We start from the raw sequence: 22,629 nt of genomic DNA, 5'->3' as shown, positions 1-22,629 counted from the left end.
CCAGGTGCTAGTCCTTCACATTTTTGATCTTTTCACAGAAAGATCAAAAGTCTGTGTGTCCTGAGCAGCAGTTAGCTGCTTGTGTTCTTTTGTAAGGTTCTGGGCTTAGTGTGAAGCATTCAGTCATGCCGTGGTGCTCCACTGAGTTTGCTGAGAACGTAACTACTCGAGTTCAGTGCCTACAGCCAGGCCGTGTGAGTAATCCGAAAGTTGCAGTGGCGCATGACCGCGGTGGCACGCTTGCCTGGTGTCTTAGTGAGTTCAGAATGTGTTTCTTGGAGTGTGCATTTTTTTATGTGCTCATGAATTAGCTTGTTCCCAGATACTTTTCTTCAAAAGCACGTATGCTGACAGTGATAGCTAATATACTTATTGGGTAGAATTAGCATATATCATTATTATGAAAAGTAATGAACACGTTGAAATGCTAAGGCTGTTTTCCAGATTACTTTAGATTTGGTTGGGAAGTAGGGTATAATGGCAACATCTGACGGCATGTAATAAAATCACAGGGGTCTTTGATGCTCAGAGTTGCTCTTTGGAAGATACAGTTCTGTTTGAAACCAGCACCAGTCTTGATTAATTGGTGGTTGTATTGGGATTCTCTTAGCTTGTGTAACTGGCTGCAACGTGGTGTAAGTGGTGTGCTGTATACTGCATGGGCCATTAGACACAAAGGAACTATATCTAGGTGTGACATTTTACAGTATATTCTAAAATAGATGTGTTTACTTCTCATTATGTGAAACTGCAATTTCTGTGGAAATTGATATTGAAAATACCCACTAAAAGCCTCCTAGGATCTGCAAGCATGCACAAAAGGAGCTGTACCCCTGTACTGTTACTCACAAGCGGTGGATTAAAGTGAATTATTTCAATCTTTTCATGTCAACAGCAATTGAGTATATTTTCCTTATTGCAGCGTCCTGTTACTGCTACAGAAGATGCAGAGAATGTGGACTAGAGCAGAAAGACTCCTCAGGTGTCTTTAAACTGTTTTAAGCTGCCCATGGTTTGAAAATATTCAAGAATCTGTGGTATGAGCTGTTTGACATTTTTCCTTTTCCAAATGCTCAAAGGAATAAATCTACATAAAGAGTGTTAAAAATTAGAGAGTCTTTGCGACAACGTCTGGAATCTCAGAATGTTGCTTTATTTCTCTTTTGGCTGACCACCATGATAAAACAGCTGAATCAAATACATTCTTTTATGTATAAAATATATTTTTTGGGTCTTGACAGCTTGTTTCCAGTTTTAGTCTAATTCAGTTTGAAACAGCTGTTCCTAATCTCTGCAAAACAGTTTTTTGATGGAAATCATGACATTCTCAACTACTGCAGTGTTACTGGGCTCTATCTCATTTCAGAAGTTGGCTTTTCTTTATGTTAAAAGAATTCTTCATTCAGAGAAAATGTCACTTTTGTATCAAATAAGCTGCAGTTAAAAGAGTAATAGCTGCCTCCTTCCCCCGAGGTTATCGCTCAGTGAGGTTGCATATATGTTTCTCTTCCTACGTGACTTTTAAGAAAAAACATTACTGTGTGTTTTACCATTAGTTAGATTTTTATTCTAATGTTCCCTGCCCTGCCCATATGCTTTCAGTTGGGTTCTATTTAGAGTCTTCTCTGCAGTTGTCTCTGCACTCAGACTTAACAAGTTCTCTGGATGCCTTATGGTTCAGTTTTACTCTGGAATCGAATCTTGTATTTTCAGAATTTTCAATGTAGCATTTTCAGTTTGCTCAGTACTTTTTTTTTTTTTTTTTTTGGGGTTGGCTGCACTGCTTGGTGCCTCTTCCAAAGCTGTTTGTAGAAATTTCATAGATCACAGAGTCGATAAAGTCTGTAAGCTCTCTTGTGCCTGGTAAAGCAAAAGCTGACTTTCATTTCAAATTTTCTGGTTCTTTCGGACACCCTGGCATGTAATATGGAGTGAAGTTAATGAATTTCTGCTTGTAGAAGAAAAGAAGAACTTGCTATTTGTTTGACTGTGTGAACACAAGTGTGTGATGGTACTGCGTGTGGACATTTCAAAGCATTTCTGGTGGGGGGGTGAGGGTTTCAGGAGTGATGGTGTTGCCAAGTTCATAATGAGACTGAAGGGACTTTGGAGTTTTGCGTCCTCTTCCCTCCTCCGTCCTTAGCTGGCTGCATGAGGTTTCACAAGGCACTTTGTTATGCAGGGCTTTGTTTTCCCATCTGTAAAATGAGGATTGTGCTACGGAATAAGTGCTCTGAGAAATCTGAGAGAGACACTGCGTCCGAGGATTGCTCGCGGTTGCTGATTTCACTTCTGAGCCCACTGTGGACAAACACCATCCAGAAGCCTCTTTTGGGGTATTTTGTTAAAGCACAGTTTATCAGCTGAAATAGAGCTAACATCTAACACCACATGAAAGCTTTACTTCTTAAAGAGCTGTTAAATATGTTTTCGATTCCAAATTGAACATTTTGCCTGGCAAATACTATGGAGTGTTTATCATTTTCCTTGCATTCCCCCGCTCCCCCCCCAGCCTAAAGAACCTGAACTGAGGCTGTGTTAGGATTAAGTGAGATTACTACCATCTTCTTTCCATCCCTCTTGTGTACCTTGTATGAATACATCCTAATAATTATTGATATTGCATTCATCCTGCAAGAAGCTAAGACCTTTGGTGTCTGCTGATGCTGCAGTTTTGATGTTGTGTTTTTCTTGCAAGTAAAATCAATTCAGACAAATCTCAGTAACTTTTACAGCAAAATAAAATGGCTATGCCAGGCAGCCAGTGGAAGTTTTTTAAGTGTAGGTATGCTCTTAGATCACATATACAGGGTTGTTCCAGCAGAATTGATTAGTTGATCTACTAGATTTAAAGGTCAACTGTAATCATATTTCAGGAAGATTGAGGAAGATATAAAATTGCTACTATGCTTTTCTGGGTGGTATACCCGCTCCTGGTGCTCCTTGCTTTTCCCCTGTACATCTTAATTTACTCAGCTAGAGCATCAATAAAGGGCACATGTCAACGTCCTTGCTTTCTCCTGTCGATGAGGGAGCTAGTTAGTTGTATTTCCTCCAAGCCAATACCTTCCCTCTGGAAGACCTGAAGTGGAGAGGAGTCCACTACAGTCCACAGAAATGGAAGAAAGAATCGTCATGTTCAGGGGAAGGCTGGGAGGAAAGCTGCAGTCTGGCTGTCTCGTTAGATGATCCGTTCAGTTGCAAGAGGGACCCAGGGATGATACTGTCCATTCAATGCGCAGTGGAAGAGAGACACCCATAACCCACTTAATGGGTGGAGACCTTTGGTTGTGGGGAATCAAAAGAACATCTCATTAGTAGTGTTTTATGCGGCAGCTTGGTATTATACAGATGTCCATGGAGACCAAGTGGCTTCGGAGTATTATGTTTTGTAAATAGGGTGTTTAAAAGTTATATTTCCATGTGATAGGCAACTATATCTGCATACAGGAGTGAATAAATCTCTTGTTAATTTTTTTGCAACAACCCAAATGAGACAACTGCTTTGCCATAGCAGATTACGTGAACTAAGAGCAGCAGGGACATAAAACATTCACCTGCTCTGATACAATTCATTTTTCCTGCAACAAAGCAAAAGGAGTCCTGAAATGAAAGAGGGTTTGATGGGAAAAAAGAAGATTTAATTTGATAAACCAAAACACATTATTCTTCAAGTTTTTTTTCTCTCATGAGCCATATTACTGCTGTATTGATTTGATAGGACTTTGTTCATTGTTATGTTTTGCTCTTTTCCTGTGCTGATGGACTTGCTGTCCTTCTGTGTGGATCTTCCATAGAGCAACAGAGGAGAAAAAGTGTTTAAAAAGGAATAGACTTTAATGGCATGGAAACTTCCTGAATCAGAGAATACTGCATTGCCAATGCTTTTAGCTAATCTTAAAACAAATTTCAAAGTAACTTTATGATTTTGTGTAGCTAGTAAATGCATATTTGATGATGGTAATGCTATAGTAAGGGTTTTGTTGTGTTAACAGTACATGGAAAGATGTCTCTTTTTAAGAGTCGCTTTCCCCCCCAAAAAATCTGTTGTAGGGTGTGTTAACTGTTTTACAAAGGTTATTTGTAGTAGAACTCCCAGAGTATAAATTAACTCAGAGAGTACTGTCCTTAGTGCATTTTCATATGTGCTAACTTGCAAAATGTAGTAATTCCCGGACGTATAGAAATCAAGGGTCTGTGGATTTTCTGTAAGCATCCATGACCTGCTTTTAAAATAGACACTGACATACAGCAGTGGCTGAAGACTCTGCTTGAGTGGACTGTGGACAAATTTATTGTGCATTTATTTAAGGTGGCCTTTTTCAGAAATTCTTGCTCTGATGGCCTTCTAACTTCGGTATGAATTTTGCTTTGTCAGCCACAATGTGAAGTCTGGGAAACTAATGTCTCGTGTACACTACGCTTATGGTAAATATGGAAAGAATATTTTTGTTTAAATAAATCATGGACCAGGCATAGTTTTCAGAGTAGGAGCAAATCCTTTGCGATTTTCCCAGGGGCTGAGGAAGTCAAACAGTGCTTTGACTGGCTGATTTGGTTTTTGTTTCCTTGTGAGTTGCTTAAATCTATTAATTTTGGTTTTTTAAACCCTTGATGATGTCTGTCTTCATTAAAAGGATATTTATAGAAACAATGATTTTTCTAAAGTGCAGCAGTAGTGTGTGTAGGGTACTGGAGATGTGATTGTTGTTTTCATGTGTGCAGTTGCATGTCATCCCGATCAGTAAGTTAGAAAGACATGATTGCAGAGACTTCAGAGAGGTTAAAAACAAGAATACATGATACGTTTGTGAAGTCTTCAAGCTACAGGGAATTGTCAGGTTATAAAAGAATGCTGCTATGTGGAAGTTCGCAAGGTAAAAAAAAATGTCAGTAGGATTATTATAGTGTCATGGGAACTTTATGCCTTTTTATCCTCTTTTTTTCCCCTCCAAATCACAGGGCTTTAGTGTCTCTTCTTTCTTCAGTTTGGTAATTGTAGCAGCAGATTGCTGTTTTGAGTGAACCAGTTTAATATAGAATCCAATGGTTGCCAATGTAAAATACCCATTAGAAAAGGGAAAGAAAAATACCTTTATTATCAAGGCTATTTAAGCAAAGTAGCAATTTAATCAATCTTAATTGTTTGCTTTCTTGAGAAGAGCAATACAAGTAGCAGCAGTCATGGCAGGAAAAATGCTGCTGTGAATATATGTGCTGGTAGTTAGTTTGCAGGTTCTGTTCTAATTCTTGTTGTACAACGTTCTCATCAGGCTTAAGTCCGGAAGAAGAGACATGTATTTTGAAAGCACCTTCCTTAAAATAAGCTTACTTCAATTTCTTACTTGATTATTACTTTGAAGAACAATAATATTTGGTTGGTCACTGAGAATGATAATAAACTTGTGCTTTCGTGTTCCTTTTACAAACTGAACACAAGTGCAGTTGTGTTTTAAGGCTGACTTCTTCCACAGCAGTGCTGAGCTGACGCCTCCATCCGTGTTCAGACAGACAGTGCACGATCCATGTGCTTTGGAAATGCTTCCGACCAATTTATTTTGCTTTTTTTCTTTATTGTCTGTAACAAGGTGTATCTGTTGGTGTGTTTACTTGCAACGAGTTGCACTTTTCTCGCCTTCAACAGAATTTATGATGGCATTTGCATTCCAGAGGTTGTTGCAGCCTCATAGGGAAACATTTGGATTTCAGGAAACACGGATAGGTAATGGTATTGAGTAAACAATACCTGGAGATTGTTTTAGTCAAATTCCTGAACTGTGGAAAGTTTGAATTGGAAAACTTTTCAGAGGCATGGAAGGCTGATGCTTTGGCAAAAGTTCCCTGGCTCTAAGTCATATTGCAAAACTGCGTGCTGAGGCCGTTGGTTTCCACTGCCTTATACCAGCATCAGCAATTGTGTCAAGTGAGTTTTGATTTAAGAAAAATAATAGACATATTCTACAGTAAAACACTTGTTTTAATGTTTTTTTTTTTTTAAATTAAAGTAGTCTTGTTGCTAAAACAGAGAATATGTCAGCATAATCTCTTGCTGACCGGCATCGCCTGTCCTGGTGTGCAGGGCAAGATGATGCTTCCTCTGTTAATTCCAGCTACTGACCTTGCCCTTTAAGCAGCCTGGTTTGTCATTTGAAAGTTGCAGAGGAAGAAGAATCTTATGCTTGGCTTTAAACCTATGTTTTCATCTGTGCTCTGATTCCCTAGAGAGCATGTATATGTTTTAAGAGGTTCCTATGGCCAAAGAGTTGATAATGATGTCGTCTTTCTGATAGGTTGCAGGTTAGGTTTTTGGATTATTAAAAGTCCTCATGTGACTCATATATCGCTTAGTCACAATGGCCTTGAAATGTAATATGTAAAGAAAACGAATTAGTTGGAGTTCCTCAACACATTTGTCAAGAATTCCTTCACCTATTCTTTGTGTGTTTGTGCACTGCGAGTTCGTTGCCTCTGAGTATGTCCTCAAGGTCCGAAACAGGACTTCCATTTGAAACCAGCCAGCTGCTCGTCTGCTCCAGCATGTAGTTGGAAACTTCCCTTGGCAAATTTTGGTTTTATTCCATGAATTAAATAAGTGTGCTAGAAGGAAAAATGAAAAATAAAACTCTTACAGCTTGGTAAGGCTGCCCAGTTGCAGTCTGTGCCATCTCCATGGTTTTGAGCCTTCATTACGCAGCTTTCACTCATCACACTTTTATTTAAAGCAGAGCTAAAAGTAGAACTAAATAGCTGACGTTCGCAGCCGTTCAGTATGATGCGGAATTCCTGGAAGGGGGACGGGACAGGAAGAGGAACATTGCTGGTGCCATGTGGATTAGGCTCATTTATTTGCACAGAACTATTCAAGACTGTCCAAAAACTCCCTAAGCTAGACCATGCTTTGTCAAGGAATGTACCGTAATGTAACAGGAAATTCTGTTTTGTTTTGCTCTCCTTTACTTCTGTTGTATATCCTGAAGTGATGCAATTCAGTTGCTGTGGCTGTTGCAACAACCAGACAAACTATTGCCACGACGTTACGGCAGCATCCCTGTGCCGACTGCTTTTCGTGGAGCCATCTCCATATTGCAGAGCCATCTGTTTTCTTTACTGTCCAAGCATTAGGCTCAGTAGTATAAATCACTAACTGCTCCGTGGCTTTCAATTGTTCCTGTTTGTTTAGTGTGCCAGCAGCAAGCCTTCAGCTCTTTCAGCACATTTATAAGTTTTCCTTGCTCTTTTATTATTTTTTTAATGCCTTGGGCAAAAGCGATAGTTGAGCGAATTGTCGGTCGTTCATGGTGCTGAATTATTGACTTGATAAAATAAAGTTTGGGATGTAGGTAGGTAGTGTCCTCATTTACAAAAGATTTTGTAGCTAGAGAAGTGATAGAAACAAGTTAAAATATCATCGTTTGTGAAAAGCAGTATTTTGCTCCCCCATCGCCCCAGTTTCCTTAAATGCACACCAGTTTGTCATATTGCTGGCAATATGATCTCATGCAGAAAGATCCTTTTCGGCTGTGTAAGTCTGTGCGCTGCTGAAGAGTTAAGGATACTTTGGAAAACTGAATGCTGAATTTATCAGCTTGTGTCTGTTTTGAAACCTAATTGTAATATAACAATTGCGTAGTTTTTTAAATGTAATTTCCTCGTCTATCTTTAGGAACAAGAAGATGCAATAGGTTTTTTTTTTCTTGTATGTATAATGTGCTTTTACATTCTCAATTCACTGTTCAGGCTAAACTGGTCATTTCCAAGAGTTCTCTGATGTGCTGCACCCACCGTAGGCGCAGCGATGGGCGCCAGGGTGTGCTTAGCTCCGTAAGGTGCTTGCTTCTGGGCGGCTCAAAGCTGTTAGAGGGGAAGGAGTTGCTTTGGTTTTTGGGGTGAGAAAGGCAAGAATAAGTGAGAATATAGGGAACAGCATTTTGCGGCGGTTTGGGAGTGGCAAGTTTTGGAGTGCGGTGTGATTTTATGGGAAGCAGTTGATAAGATGAGGTGGATACCAGTTCACAATAGGGTGGTACTGAAATTTTGGTACAATGGAAACTGTGTGTAGGGAACTCGGTGCCATTCCCTTAGGTCAGCTGGTCTTCAGAGTTTTCCAGCCCAGGATGGAGGAGTGATTTTGAATAATATACCGTAAAATGAACTGAACAGCAAGGAGAACACTTCTCTCTCTGTATTTCAGATACCATGTCAGGCAGCTCAGACCTAGCTCAAGGCTTTGTATCTCCGTAGCATCTGAAGCCTCGTAAGCTGCTGCTGCTATTTCAGTCGGGCTGTGAGGTACGGCAGGGATGAGTGTTGCCTCTGCCACTTGTCATTATATATACTTTATATATATACACTATATAAAGAGAGCAAAAGGCCGATAGTGGCCATTCGTTCTGACCAGTATATCCTCAGGACTTGTTGGCAGCGTGGCCTTCAGCAGAGAAGAGTGAAGTAGGTGAAACAATCGCAGAAATTTGTCATGATTTGAGAGAGGAAACACAGCTTTTGGTCAGATGAAGCTGTGTAGAAGAATTTTCTATTCCAGTCCAATGTTATTACCTGGCTTGTTGCACTGTGGTCATTAGTGCTCTCAATTTACCTTCCAGTAAGTGTGCCAGATAAGCCACTGTGGCCAGCCACATTATCTTTCTATTTATTTTTCTTATGATGGCCACCTGAAGCAATAGATTGATGTCTGCAGTTTTTACTTCATTAATAATGAAGTCCACAAAGCAGTGAGAGGAGTGCCTGTTTACCTGTTGCCTTAAACTGGGGTACTGATGAACTGCTGGTTTTTGATCCAGTAAGATTTTCTTGGTGATTATCGAGATACAGCAATGAGGTATGTCCAGATTTCAATGAGGAGCTGAAATGTCTGTGGGTTAGATGGAAGACATTTAAGTGGTAATTGGGTTATTGAAGGGTGCCTGCAAGCCGATGCATGAAAAGTCAAATGTATGTCAGTCTCCTTTGAAATCCATAAAAATTAATCATTTAGGTTTTCCTGTGGTTTTAACTATGTCCCACAGCAACTTAAAAATGGCTGTCTCAAAGTCTTAAAACTCTTCTGATAGCATCAGCACAAATTCCCAGCTAAATAAAGAGTCTGTAGTGTTTATAGTTTCCAAAAAGTATTTTTCAAGTTCTATTGTGGCAATTAGTGAGAGGAGTACTGTAGAGCTGGCGTGGGAGGGGGCGTGTTGTGCTGAATACAGTGACAGCTGCAAGTCTAGCCCTCAGAAACCTGGATTTGGCCCTAGTATCATTCTTTTTCCCCCTCTATTCCTATTTTGAGTCCAATAGAGAGAAGCATATGTTTTCTTGCATCAGCTACGTTGGTGTTACCTCGTGAAGCATGACAAGGTCGTGTGTTTGTATGGCAAAAGAGGAAATCTCAGATGGTGTTTGAGCTTTCTTAGACCTGCTTTTTAAAATTTTTTTTTCCTGTAATGTATTAAAGATTTCTGTGATTTACATGGTTAAATTCTATTTGTGTAGGTATGCGTGTGTTGATGTTACATTGCTGCTCCTGAAATTGGTACTGTTATATTATTAATATTGCAGATGATGCCAAGAAGGTGTCTTGCATTTAATATAGAACATAAGAAGGTTTGCCTACCCCATATGAAAATCTCAAATTGGAACTGAAGATGGTATAAAAATTTAAAAGGGACAAGGTCAGCCTGAAAAACTCTGTATTTTAAAAAGCAGAAAATCATCTATTTTTAACAGCAAATTTCCTTACCGGTTAGTACCTGTACAAATAACATTTTCAGTTATTAACACTTGAAAATGGTTTTAAGCATTATTTTTGTTGTAAAACTACTTAGTTACCATTTGTCTAGGTGCCTGTTAATTTGGAGTTTTCTAGTTGAGAGACGTGAGGACTGATCAAAAGCATTTGGGTTCCTATGCTCCTTCTGTATGATCAAACAAGTTCAATTTATTTCACTCACAAGAGAAAAGATAATGGATGACTCGCTTGCTTTGTACCAACATCTTTATTGAGGAGGAAAATGTGGATAAGAGGATTCTTCATTAGAACAAGCAAAGACAAAAAAAAAAAGCGATAATTGAAAATAGAAGTTTAACAAATTCAGACTACATCTGAGGTGCATGGTTTAAACACTGGTGGTAATTAAGCACTGGAAGAATTGGAGAGGAATAGAATGGGACTCGCCTTCCATGGAAGACTTGCAAGATGAACATATGCATATTCTTTTTTTTCTATCTACATTTACTAAATTATAAACGTACAAATAACTTGAATTAGGTAAGAGGCAGGACTAAATGTCCACAAAGGTTCTTTTAGATTGACTTAATATTTCCTTAATATTAATAGGAAGCTTGTGGAGAGGATCAGCTCCAACTGTCCAGGCTCTTAACCATAACGTAAATCTTCCCCCTCCCACCCCCAATTCTGGGCTTACTAACTATATGCCTTCTAATTTGAGGACTCAAAATGAGAAGGGTCTGTATCCATGAGAACATGCTGTCCTCCAAAGCATAGAATTTAATTTGAAAGTTCAGAATCTCAGTTTTTAACTTATTTTCAGAGAATAGCTGGCAAGATGCACTTTGGTTGCAATTAGTGGCTGATCAAGACAGGGAGTAATGGTGAACTGCAACAAACTACTCCTTTGTTTCAAGAGACAGAAGTGGGGATAGAGATTCCAACCTTGCCATGACCTGATTTAAAACCTTTTCTGGCTGCTTCGAAGACTTGTTGAGCACCTGACTGCAGTTATTATCTGTAGGAACTGTGCTGCAAATATAGTAAGTAGTAAAAACATTGAGTGTTCTTAAAAATCTGAGATTCTTCAGATCCACACCCAGCATGAGTGGAATAAGATCTCTGAAGGTAAATTTAACATTATTTGTAAAGAAGCAAGATAAAGCAGAAGAGTATCGTACAAGATTTCTCAGAAGATAAGTGTGGGCATAGTGTGAAATACTGTAAATAACATTCTGTGCACGAAAATGGATGCTGAATAACTGCCTCTTCATCCATGCGGTCCTGCAGACGGTGGTAATTTGAGGTCCTTTGGAAAGAAGCACGTAATCAGAGTCTGAATCCTTAGCACAAGCAGACTGATTTAGATTGCTTAGGCAATAGGATTTCCTAGTTACTACATTCTTCATTTGTAACCTTAACAATTTTAATGTAACTTTTTTAGCATGCGTAACAGTATACGGAAAAACACTACTTTTCTCCTCCTGTATGTTAGCCTTCAAATATGAAATGTTTCTTGGGTAAGCACAAAAGCTCAGATCTCACTGTAAATTGTGTGTTAGAAATACCTAGATAAATACGATAAAAAACTTTTGGAGAGGATTTCTTCCTTCTCCTTCCAGTGAGAGAGGGGTAAATAAGATAATTGATGTGCCCTGTTAGCTGTTGACCAAGTTTCATGTGTCATGTCTTTCCTTTGGCATGCATATAGCAGCAGCACATTTTAGCACCTCGCCTACAGCATCCACCTCCTGACAGCAAAACTTGCCAATAGAAAAGCATTCAGCACTTCATTATTTCTACAACCTGAGTGCATTTGCAAATTAATTGATGTGTGGGAGGAAAGGCATCTGCTATTGTAGAAGCCCTTAACTGTTGCAGCAAAACTAGAAATAAACTGATTAGCTGTAGCGAGTTGATATGCTGTTGCAGGTGTTGAAGCTTCTAAAGTGGCATCTTGTCCATTTTTCTTGTTGCCTTTGATATTTTTTTTTAAAAACAAACCACACTGCTCACTGTGTTATGAACATGGAAACAAACAGCATCATAAAAATAATACCTTGTATACTTATATATGGTTAGTTAGCAAGTGGTTTCATATTTCTTGGTGGCTTAGCAACAAAAGAGTTTTAATTAGGCCTGTAATGAATGACTGGGAGCATTTTAAAGGCTATTAATCTTGTGGTGTAATTGAGTTAATTATAATGTCATCATAAGCTCCCAGGAAAATAACGTGAAGTGTATTCCATTTGTTTTACTCCTAAAGATATTTCTGAGATTCCCCGGCTTCATCTGAAATATTCCCACTGGAAGTCTTCAGCACTGGCACAGAAAACTGTAAAACTGCTTTACATGCCATCCCATCAAACCCTTGCGTTCGGCGCATCATCCTGTTCCCAGTCTCGGGATCTCCGAGCTGCTGTTTCACCTGGAAACCGCGGGTAACTTCTTGCAGTGGAGTGTGTCTCTCTTAGCTTTCGTCGTGTGGTGTAGTATTTCCTTGTTTTTCTGGTTTCTGGTCGCTTAGCTTCGCCGAGTGTGGCAGATGAGAGTAAGAATATGATCTATTTTCAGAAATAAAGATTACAGCAGCTTTTGAACTGTTACTCTTTGTGGTGTGGTAAAAAAAAATGTGTAGCAAAAGAGGTGTTTTTGCAAAGCATATGGCTTTTCCACTAGTTCAGACTACAGTAAGTTTTGGATTTGGTTGTAAAACATCTCTGTGCTTTTTGCACTCTCTAGGCAGAGTGTGACATCTTCAACAGATGGACAGATAAACTTCCCATAATCCGTGTCTTTCCTTTCAGAAGAGGAGATGAGATTCTCATTTGTAAAAGTTGTTGAGGAAAACCTCATCTGTATAAGCCTGTTGTATGCTTGGAGGTCGGGGTGTGAAAATTTGGTGGATACGCAGCTAAGCACTGGAGTCACTGGTATTTTTGGGGCTGTCTTTTTGCAGGTGCAGAGTCAGCCCTGCTTTTGTACACACTTCAGGCCTTATCAGAGCTCTTGCTTTATCTGTTTTCAGAACCGTGTGCTTAATAGTGGAACAGGCATGTGGCTCAAATCCACCTTCTCTGTTTTGGCTGATAGACTGTCCTGTTTGCTTTTTGTAACCCTGCATTATCAGGGTTGTTTTGGTTTAGTGCTTTTAAATTCTACAGTCAAGAGTTGTTTCTAGCCTTTATTAACTGCTGGGCTGGTCGAACTGCCTTTGTTTCTTTCAGTAACTTTGCTGGTCACACTTCAGTATTTTCCATCCTCATGACTATTACAGATTTTGTAAATAGTTTAGAAATGCCAGCTTGTGATGTATGAGACCTCTTTAACATTTCTTTGATTTATGTGCACTGTGCTGAAAAAAAGCAGAGGAAGCATATTATTCTGGAAAAAAATGTTGCCAGTCTTCAGTTTTTTCAGTCTTAGTTAAAAGGTACGCTTTTATCAATCAAACCTGATAGATTCTTTTTTCGTTCCTAAAAGCATTCATGACTTAACTCTTTGAAGTCTAAAGAAATAATTTGTCTAAGACTTTTATCAATGTTTAACTATTTTTTGAATGTCTAATTTGAATATCTTTTAAACTGATTTTTCTAGAGTGGACTTTTTGATGCATTACAGCTTGGTTGTCTAAAAGTAGAGACATTCAAAAATCACTAAGGGTGGAGAGTTTATTCTTTGAAAATAAAGCTTGGCCATATGTTGCTGTTATCAATAGTGTATTGCACAAGCTGACGTCATAAAATAAATTTTAGTCTCTAGCAGTATTGAGTAAGATGATTTCTCTACCTCGTAGAGGTACATTGTACAAATGGCAAGGGTTGCTGATTTATGATTATCCAGCTTCTCAAGTAAGTGTCCTAATTAAATGCAGAGAGCTAACTTTTTCCTAAGTCTGGTGTCCTGTTTCAGATAGAAATTCCTGAAAGTCCGTGTTGTAAGCCATAAGTGGCTATTCTGAAAGGTTAAAAAAAAAAAAAAAATTGAGTTTCAATTTAGAGTTCTTAGTTAATGTTTAATATTGGTTTAACTGGAGAAAATTTTCAGTGAAACTTCTCAGAGAAGGAAGAGCTCACACTGCTGTTGGGGATCAGCAGGATTGTTCAGTCTCGCAAAAGTCAATGTGAGGTTGAAGACAGGATTCGGATATGTCATTAATTTTTGAACATAGGAAGCTTGAGTAAGGGCAGAAAAGCTCTTTTTAATTGCCTTGTGGAGACAAAAAAGAGTTTCAGATATTGTTGACTGTTACATTTCAGCATTCTGCTTGCAAGTGCAGTGATTATGGACATCTTTCCAGTGAGTATTCTAGAGACATCCATTCCGTGTTGAATGCGATACGTTTTAAAGGGGGAAACGATGCTTCTTTTTGATGCTCATCCTCCAGAATGCAGCTGATCTCTAAATTCCAGCCACCTATGTTGATTCCAGCCTTTGTCTGTGCAAAAATGTGTGTTACAAGAGAGGGTGAGGATTGAAACCTCTTTCTCTAACCATTTTTAAGTGACCTTTATCAGTTGGCATTGTTTGTGTACGAGTGCTTTCTGTGGGTCACTTTATACTGTCTTGGAAGGAGTATAAATTCTTCCAATCATGAATATGCTGAAGCTATAGTAGGAATGTTCATGTAGGGAATTAGGCCACATACATTCTGTTCCAGGTCTAACTGTTCTGGTTCAAACTTTAATTGCTTGTCCTTGCTAGCAGGCTAGAAATTAGCATTCCCAGCAGCATTGCTTCGGGATGCCTGCTGGAGGTAAAGAAAGAGGATGTTAGTGAAAGTAACCATTTCAGGAAGAATTCTCTCCTGATTTGGTAGGTTCAGCTCAGTTTAAACCGTATTTGTGCAAACCATTCTGCAGGCACAGCAGTGTGATAACCTCTGGTGGAAGAGAGCAGCGATGTCCCCTGCAGCTTGGCAGAGTATATCCATCTGCCCATGGCACACCTGCGTCGGGATGAAGTGTGTGCTGGAGTTCTGGTCTTGGAGTACAACTTCCCCTTCAGGAAGGCCACGGGAGGCAGAGTAAAGGCAGGTTTCCGTCTGCTGACAGCAAGACCCATTGGCTGTTGTCTGATACTCAGTGAGGGTGTTTGCTAGTCCAGGTATGCTGTGCATTTTAATTATTGTGCAAGTGATCAAGGCTAAGGAAAGGCATTTAATAGACATTAAAATAATTAAATTTAATGAGATGGGGGGAAGAAAAATTTAGCAGCCCCAGCGCAAGCCAGGATCATTACTGCTACGTTGCTTATCTGTGAGCAGATTTCCCTCTCATCTGTTCTTTAGCCGTGTCGCTCCCCTTTGTCTGACAGTGCAGCTGGACTAGTTGGGTTTACATAAGCTGCACCTTGCAGACATTTTATGGAAGAAGAGTAGTCATGTCTTTATTTGTCTGAAAAGTACTTCACTATAGTAGTGTAGCCCAACCACAGTGCTGCAAATCATGGCATGCTGCTAGGCAATTCAAAGAGTGTTTCTGTGGCTGATTCCAGCCCTTTATTCTACCACTCACTTTTAAAGTATCTTCACATTTCTTATATAAGCACCTGAGCATCCCCTGTCACCGAGGCAGCAGGCCATTCTTTATCCTGACTTAGCTGCCACCTGAGCCCCTGACACCAAAGATTTAGTCTAGGGCTTCAGAAAATATTAATTTTAGCATGAGAGCAATGTCTTCAGTTCAGAGTTCTGATGGCTTTTTGAGGGAGCACAGCAGCACTGGGGGAAGACACTGTTTGTGTCCTTATTCAGTTTTGAGTTTTAATGATGACTTTTCCCTGCTGCTTTTGCCTGCTATTTGTCCTATGCAAAGATAGTACTTTTGTCAAAAAGAAATGAAGATTTCTGTCAAATATTGATCAAATGCATTTCTTGGGTCTTTAGTGAAATCCATTAAATGAACACTCAAGTGTGAATATATCACGTAGAGTGACACTGAGACCATTTCTGTATTGGTGGACCTCTGCACCAACTACTACCCTTGAGCTCAGGGTTACTCAAAAATACTACTGTTTGTTAGCGCACATGGTTTTATTTTGTCATTTAGATACTGAATGCAGTGTAATGATTTTACTCTGCATTTTGTAACTCTGTTATGTAGTTGTATATCCAATAAAATGCCGCTTCCTTTAATTATGTTTCAGGAAACATTTATGTTCAAGCCCTTCAGAGCACCCGGAAGTATTTCTAAACATCTTAAGGATAAAATACAGGTATTATTCTGAAGAGGTAAATAAGGCAGTGTGTAGCCTCAGATTTCGATTATGCTGCCTCTTTATCCATATCAAATACTATCAAACCTCAGAGCCTGCTGGCTGTGTAGTGTCCCCTTGTGTTGACATTATCCAAAAAGCAAGACTATGTCACTGATGTAACTATTAAATGGATTCCAGAATACTTTAAAAAACAAACAAAAAAACCCTCAACAAATAAAACCCAAACAAACAAACCAAACTTGGAGGAGGAGTAGTGGTTTTTGCAGAGACTTAGAATGGCACAAATAATTTTATTGGCAGCAAGGATGCAAATGCTGATGTTTTGACCAATTCCTTGAAGAAAGTGCCACCAGATTTGCTATCTCTGCAGGGTAAAAAGCCAAAGACTTGCAAGCAGTATTGGAGTGAGGGAACGTTGCAGTCATTCATCAGCAGAACTTCAATGTTGTAGAAAGAAAAGTATGGGAGGAACACACTTTAAAGCTGGAATCTGACACTAATTAAAACAGTGCTCTCAGCAAAAATAGGAATTCAAAGACAATGGAATAAAAGATGTAGTGAAGACAAGATGTTAAAAGAAACAGGGATATGTATCAATGCATTTCTTACTGGTGTGTGTGTGTGTATATATATATATATAAAAATAAATATCTTACTTTTCAACTCTCCAGCTTTGGGAGAGAGGAGGAGAGACCTAAGGGAAAAGCAGGATTGGTGGTGCAGGGGCACGTGCAGGTAGATGTTCTCAGAATGCTCCATATCTCCTGGTTGTGAATCTCAATGCAATGCAAATTAGAGCTGTTGCTTGTGAGAGGTTTTTAACAGAATTGGGAGCTCATTAATTTCTCAGTTTAGTTGGATCAGGGTGTTTAGGAAAAGATGCAGTAACTTTTGTACACTGATTTAAAAAAGAATAGAATGGGTTAGCCTTTGTTCCCGTCATGGAAAGGTATTTGCTGCTTAAATGTTCTTGTAAACTGGAAAGAGTTAGGGGGGCATAAATGCTTTAAAAAAAAATAGAACAAAGTATCCTAATTAAATTGTAAACTAGAGCAAAGGCACAATGTCTAGCTTTCCTATTAATTGAAAAGTCTGCAACCCAGTTCCACAAGACAAAAAATGATGAGTAAATAAATTGGAGACTGCTCTTTTGGTTTATTGATGCTGTTTTGGCCAAGTCAAGAATTCAGCTATCTTGAAATGATCAAACATTGTTTGGAGAAAAAGAATTTCCAAACCAGCCTCATTATCTGAGATAAGCTTAAAAATAATCAATTAAGGTAGTGTAATTTCTCTCTTGCCTACTTTAGTCTGCAGAGATGAAACTGTGGGAGTGCCCTGCTTGCTTGCTCAGTGCTCTTTTCAAAAGAACGACTAGAGTTTTATCATAATGACAAATCCCTTGTTAGCTGCAAGGGAGAAATAATTTAATGATGAGGGGCAAAGTACTGTGCATCTTAAAAGGAGGCGAATGTGCGTGTATTCACCGGAATTATAGTGAACTCAGGAAAATTCCACGATGGGCGAGCATGTGTCAGCCACTTCTGTAAAACTCTACTTGTTGGCAGAATGGAAATAAACGTGTAGTTTTGGGTTTTTTTTGTATTACCTATTTCTATTTCTGAGAAAATGCTTTTCTCTTTATGTATGTAGGCTGTAAGTATTTACATGAAGATGGAAAAAGTATCCCAACAGGGTAATGTGATCCCAAAGAAAAGTCATTCTTCTGATTTCGCTTTTTAAAGAAAACCTATTGGTGCTTAAAAAGCGTTAAATGGTGGTAATATGTAAATTTAATATGCAACTGTGAGTTGACATCATCAATTGTAAATGCTCCAAGTGATTGGCTTTCTTTTTTTTTTTTTTTTTTTTCCCTTATTCTTGCCTTCTTCCTACCCAACCTATTTTTTCAACTTTAAATGGCCCTGTAAGCAAGTGGAGTGTAATGACTTGTTTGGTCAGCAGTCAGCACATGCAAAATCTCCAGCCCATGAATTATGTAAACGAAAGACCTTTAGACCCAGCATGATTCTAATGATAAAGCTTTAATTTTAAAAGTTTTAAATTAGCACTGCATACATGTTTGTAGTTTCATAGCATACTCTGTAGAGTAATCCTACAGACCAAAATATAATCTGTCGCGATACGGTCGGTGCTTTCCTGCGGAACGAAGGGGCCTTGCTGCATTGTTCTGTTCGAGCCCTTTGGCTGTAGCAGAAGTTCTCTGTCTACTCCCAACGTTAAAAATCCTTGGCAGAAGATAGTGTGATCTCTCAGAGGGGATGGAGAGGTTCTTTTTTTGTTTGTTTTGATTGTTTCAGGGAGTGTGTTGCCTTGTTTCTGATAAGAGAGTCACCAAGGTAGAATAAATAAAAGATACTATGTGGTTAACTTTTAAAAAATATTAATGCTTTTGGAACTAAATCCAGTCTGTATTTCTCTAATACAAGTTCTCTGTTTAAATAGTTCATGTGAAAGCCATAGACATCTTATGCGAATGAAGAAATTGCCCTCCTTACAATTTCAACTGTGAGAAAAGTGACTCTGAAGTGCTGTCTCTGTTACGTGTATTTCACTTGGTGAGGAAGATTGAGAGCCGTTAATATGTGATTGTAGTTTTCATATACTCAGGAACACTGAAAATGTGAATTATGGCACTTGTTAAACATTAGTGATAATATTTTCTTCTAGAAAATATATTTCTTCTAGAAAATACAGGCCATGTTGCCATTAACATAGAAAAATAATGAATCTCAAAAATAATGAAATTTAAAAATAATGCAAGTTCTGTTTTTATTTACCTTCAGGTAAAGCTTTTGTATGTAACTGAAGTGTTTTCAGTACTTTTCCTACGTCCTTGAGAGCTAGAGTCTCTTTTGATTTTAAAATGTGGAATTTACACATCTACTTGAAACCACAGTTTTAAGAAAAATATCAGCTATCATGAGACTCATCATAAAACTGTACAAGTTTTACGTAGAGTTGGCACTGGTGTATATCCTAGCTGCTAAGTGTGATAATTTTGTTGTTGTTGTTGTTTTCCCTTAGTTTTCTGAAATAGATTTTGTGTTTTATCTGCATATATTGGGGGAAAAAAGATCAATCTTGTTGAAATTTTACAGAGGAATATTTCATTAGAAAGTAAAGAGCTTAGCTTCACATAAACCAGTTGGAATTCCCCAAAGCTGAAAGACATGTCCATAGTGTAGGCAGCAGGTCAAGGGAGGGGATTCTGCTCCTCTACTCAGCTCTTGTGAGACCCCACCTGGAATACTGTGTTCAGCTCTGGAGTCCCCAACACAAGAAGGACATGGAGCTGCTGGAGCGGGTCCAGAGGAGGCCACGAAGATGATCCAAGGGCTGGAGCACCTCTGCTATGGAGACAGGCTGAGAGTTGGGGCTGTTCAGCCTGGAGAAGAGAAGGCTCCGGGGTGATCTTATTGCAGCCTTCCAGTACCTAAAGGGGGCCTACAGGAAAGCTGGAGAGGGACTTTTTACAAGGGCATGTAGTGATAGGACAAGGGGTAATGGATTTAAACTGAAAGAGGGGAGATTCAGATTGGATATAAGGAAGAAATTTTTCCTTCTGAGGGTGGTGAGGCACTGGCACAGGTTGCCCAGAGAAGTTGTAGATGCCCCATCCCTGGAAGTGTTCAAGGCCAGGTTGGATGAGGCTTTGAGCAACCTGGTGTAGTGGAGGGTGTCCCTGCCCATGGCGGGGGGGTTGGAACTATATGATCTTTGAGGTCCCTTCCAACTCAAACCATTCTGTGATTCTATGATTCTATGACATGGCTGCTTGCTGTAATAAAGCCTCTGAACGACAGGGAGTTGCTTAGCGACTGATCAAGAAGCGATTTGCAGTAGTACCTGGTGCTGCACAATACTCGAGTTCAGTGAGTATTTAACATGCTTTGTGGATAAAGCTGTTGCTCTTTACCGTTCTGCTGGTTTGAATGAGCACGGTAGTCAAAAGCGGAGGGAAAGTCGTTGGGAATACACTTACAGAAGGCACTTGTGACCATCCACAAGTGCCCAACTTTGGCTGCGTTGGGTCGCAGGGTCTCCTAGACCTGCGTGGACCACCCTCTGCAGACACTGAAACACCCAGCAGCTCTGCTGGCTCACGCCGAAGGCTCGTGTCGCACCATCTCTCATCTCCAGCAGTAGCTGTAAGCACACGTCTGTATGTGATGTTCTCCCCAATGTTTTTCCAGGCATCAGCAGTCTCTGGCTCAGGGACTTCTTGAGCTAAATGCGGTTTCTGTGTGTTTATTAACCCTCAGAGGGTTTGTGTCCTGTGAGCTCATGTCAGCTTCCCTGCGTGAGCCTTTTCGCACCCATAATATCCTCTGACAGTGTATTTGATGTGACTTCCCTAAGGAGAAGATAATATGTTAGGAAATGGCATTCTCTTGTTGGTAAACAAAAATTTTGAGGGAATTGATACGTTTTGAGCTGAAATTTGCTGTCATGGCTGATGCTGACAGACAAAGGTGGTTATTTTGCAAGAGGAAAAAAAAACTGAATGGCACACTTATTATCCATCAGGACCGCTGAATCTCCCAGCTGCGGTTTTCATGCTGGTGGTGCTGCTTTGGCACTATTTCAGTCTTGTTTCTGTTCCTCAAAACAAATGATTAAGAAACAATTTCCCAGTCTCTTCAGTTAACACCCCTCCGCCCCAAAAAGGAATGCATTCTGTGCAATACAGTATGTGATACTTTAATAATATATAAATCAAGTTGGACAGAAGCTGCCTGTCAGTTTATTAACTTTGACCTTTTCTCCCATTATAAGGATGGTTTGGTAAATATTTAATGGCCCTTATAGATTTTGACAGTTGGATCTGCATTCCTGGGAGCAAAGGTAGATTGTAAAGAAATACTTATAATTAGTAAAAATAGCTTAATCACTGGGAGTCAGCCTTCAAGGACAACTGGTTTTTAGAATTTATTTATTTTTAATTCTTTTTTTTTTTTTGCCTGACCACTAAATGTCAGACTAGCTGGGAGGTTATGAAATGTTTTTAAAAGGTTGCATTTAATATTCATCTCTGATTAGCACCTGTGATTACCGTCGTCTCTGAACCAGTGTCCAACTGATGTTATTTACCTGAAATACCTGGCAGTGTCGTTCTGCACAGTGGATGTAAGTGAAGGGTGTCAACAGCACAAAATGGCTGAAGGAGGGCTGCTCCTAATAAGATGCAAGAAGAAAAGGGAAAAGCCTGCTCCTGGAGTCAGAGGGGTCTTCTGCCAGAGCAGTCCTTCCCTTTAATTCCCAGTGTATTGCACTGACTGCACATTCTGGTAGTGAAGATTGAAAACTAAGCCCCTGACACTTTGAAACATTGCCTTTCAAACATGTGCTGTCCCTTGCTCTCATTGATTTTTCTCATTTTAGAAATCTGTCAGAGAAAAAGAAATTTGAGCAGGATTCGTGGGTCTGAGCAGAGCTGTTGGGGCAATGCAGTCCCCCCATCCCCGGCAGAGCGCGGTTCTCTTCCCGTTAGGAATGTGATGTGTCTTCGTGTTGTGCCACGGCCGAGATCTCGTGACAAAGCAGCCAAGTGAATCAGGAGCCTGTTAAAAAGCCTTATGGATGCTCTGAGCATTGATGTTGGAGTCGGACTGGCTCACGGGATAGCTTCACTCATTTTAATAGCTGTTTTCAAGTAGATCACTTGAGCCAGCTTTGTTTCCCTCATTTTCACCCTGTACCTTGTGGAATAGCTTTACCTAAGACCACTTTATTTTCTGAATATTTGTAAGTCATGGTCTTCCAACTGTAACTTTTTTTTATACACAGATCATAGCATTAGAGTTGTTAACAGTTCACCTTTTTTCAGAACAAATATTGAGCACATTGATGCGGGACAAGAACTATGAGGGAAATTGCGTTTGTCTGACACTGAATCTTGAGCTTTTTTTCCCCACCACCTTCTCTTCGAATATGAGAAATTAAGAATATAAATTGAACATATTCAGAGGTGAGCTTTTAACTTGTTGCACTTGGAGCTGGTTTCAGGACTGACACAGCACTGTAGCTGTTCTTAAATCTGTGAGCAGTGGGAATGCACTCAAAATCTTGCAGATTCATGTTGTGTCCTTCAAATTTGTCTTTCGTTGGCAAGTAAAATAAAAGGTTAGAGGAGAAAGCTACTGAGTGTGGATCTTTCTGTTGCAATGCTATGGAGACATGCTAGCAGGTATTTTAAAGGCTGTATTTTTCTTTACAGTGGTAGAAACTTCTTTGTGAATGTTTTGTGGTTTTATGTTAAAGAAAAAAAGATGAGTGTTATTTCTAAAAAGCTGATTTATACAGTGTAGAAGTTGCATCTCTCTTCCTCTTATCTGCTTCCAAAAGGTAAGAATGCTTGATCCCTTGAGAGGAGAAACAGTCTTAATGTTTAAAAGCAAGCCCAAGTTTCAGGAGAGTTAGGACTTGAGAGGAAGACTTTGATTCATCATCTTACTTGCCCTATAGCATGATTTCCTTGTTATACCTATTTCACATCAGACTTTTTTTATATGCTTTTGTTCATATCGTCTTCCATCCAAGCAATATATATGAAATACCGTACATTAACTTACAGACTGACTGTAATTTGAATCAGATGGTACAGATAGTAGAGGTCTGACATAGACAGAGTACTGCAGTGGTGTGTGTTTTAATAT

At 39.4% G+C, this 22,629-nt stretch overlaps 1 protein-coding gene across 2 annotated transcripts in view; it reads left to right on the top strand.

The window, feature by feature from the left end:
• The window catches only part of MED27 (mediator complex subunit 27), a 95,347-nt gene that overhangs the window by 14,472 nt on the left and 58,246 nt on the right, over window positions 1–22,629 (top strand). The gene's annotated exons all lie outside the window — the stretch shown is intronic.

Source organism: Tauraco erythrolophus, chromosome 22 (assembly GCF_009769465.1).
Source record: "Tauraco erythrolophus isolate bTauEry1 chromosome 22, bTauEry1.pri, whole genome shotgun sequence".
Taxonomy (NCBI): Eukaryota; Metazoa; Chordata; class Aves; order Musophagiformes; family Musophagidae; genus Tauraco; species Tauraco erythrolophus.
This window is presented reverse-complemented; position numbering and strand designations above follow the sequence as displayed.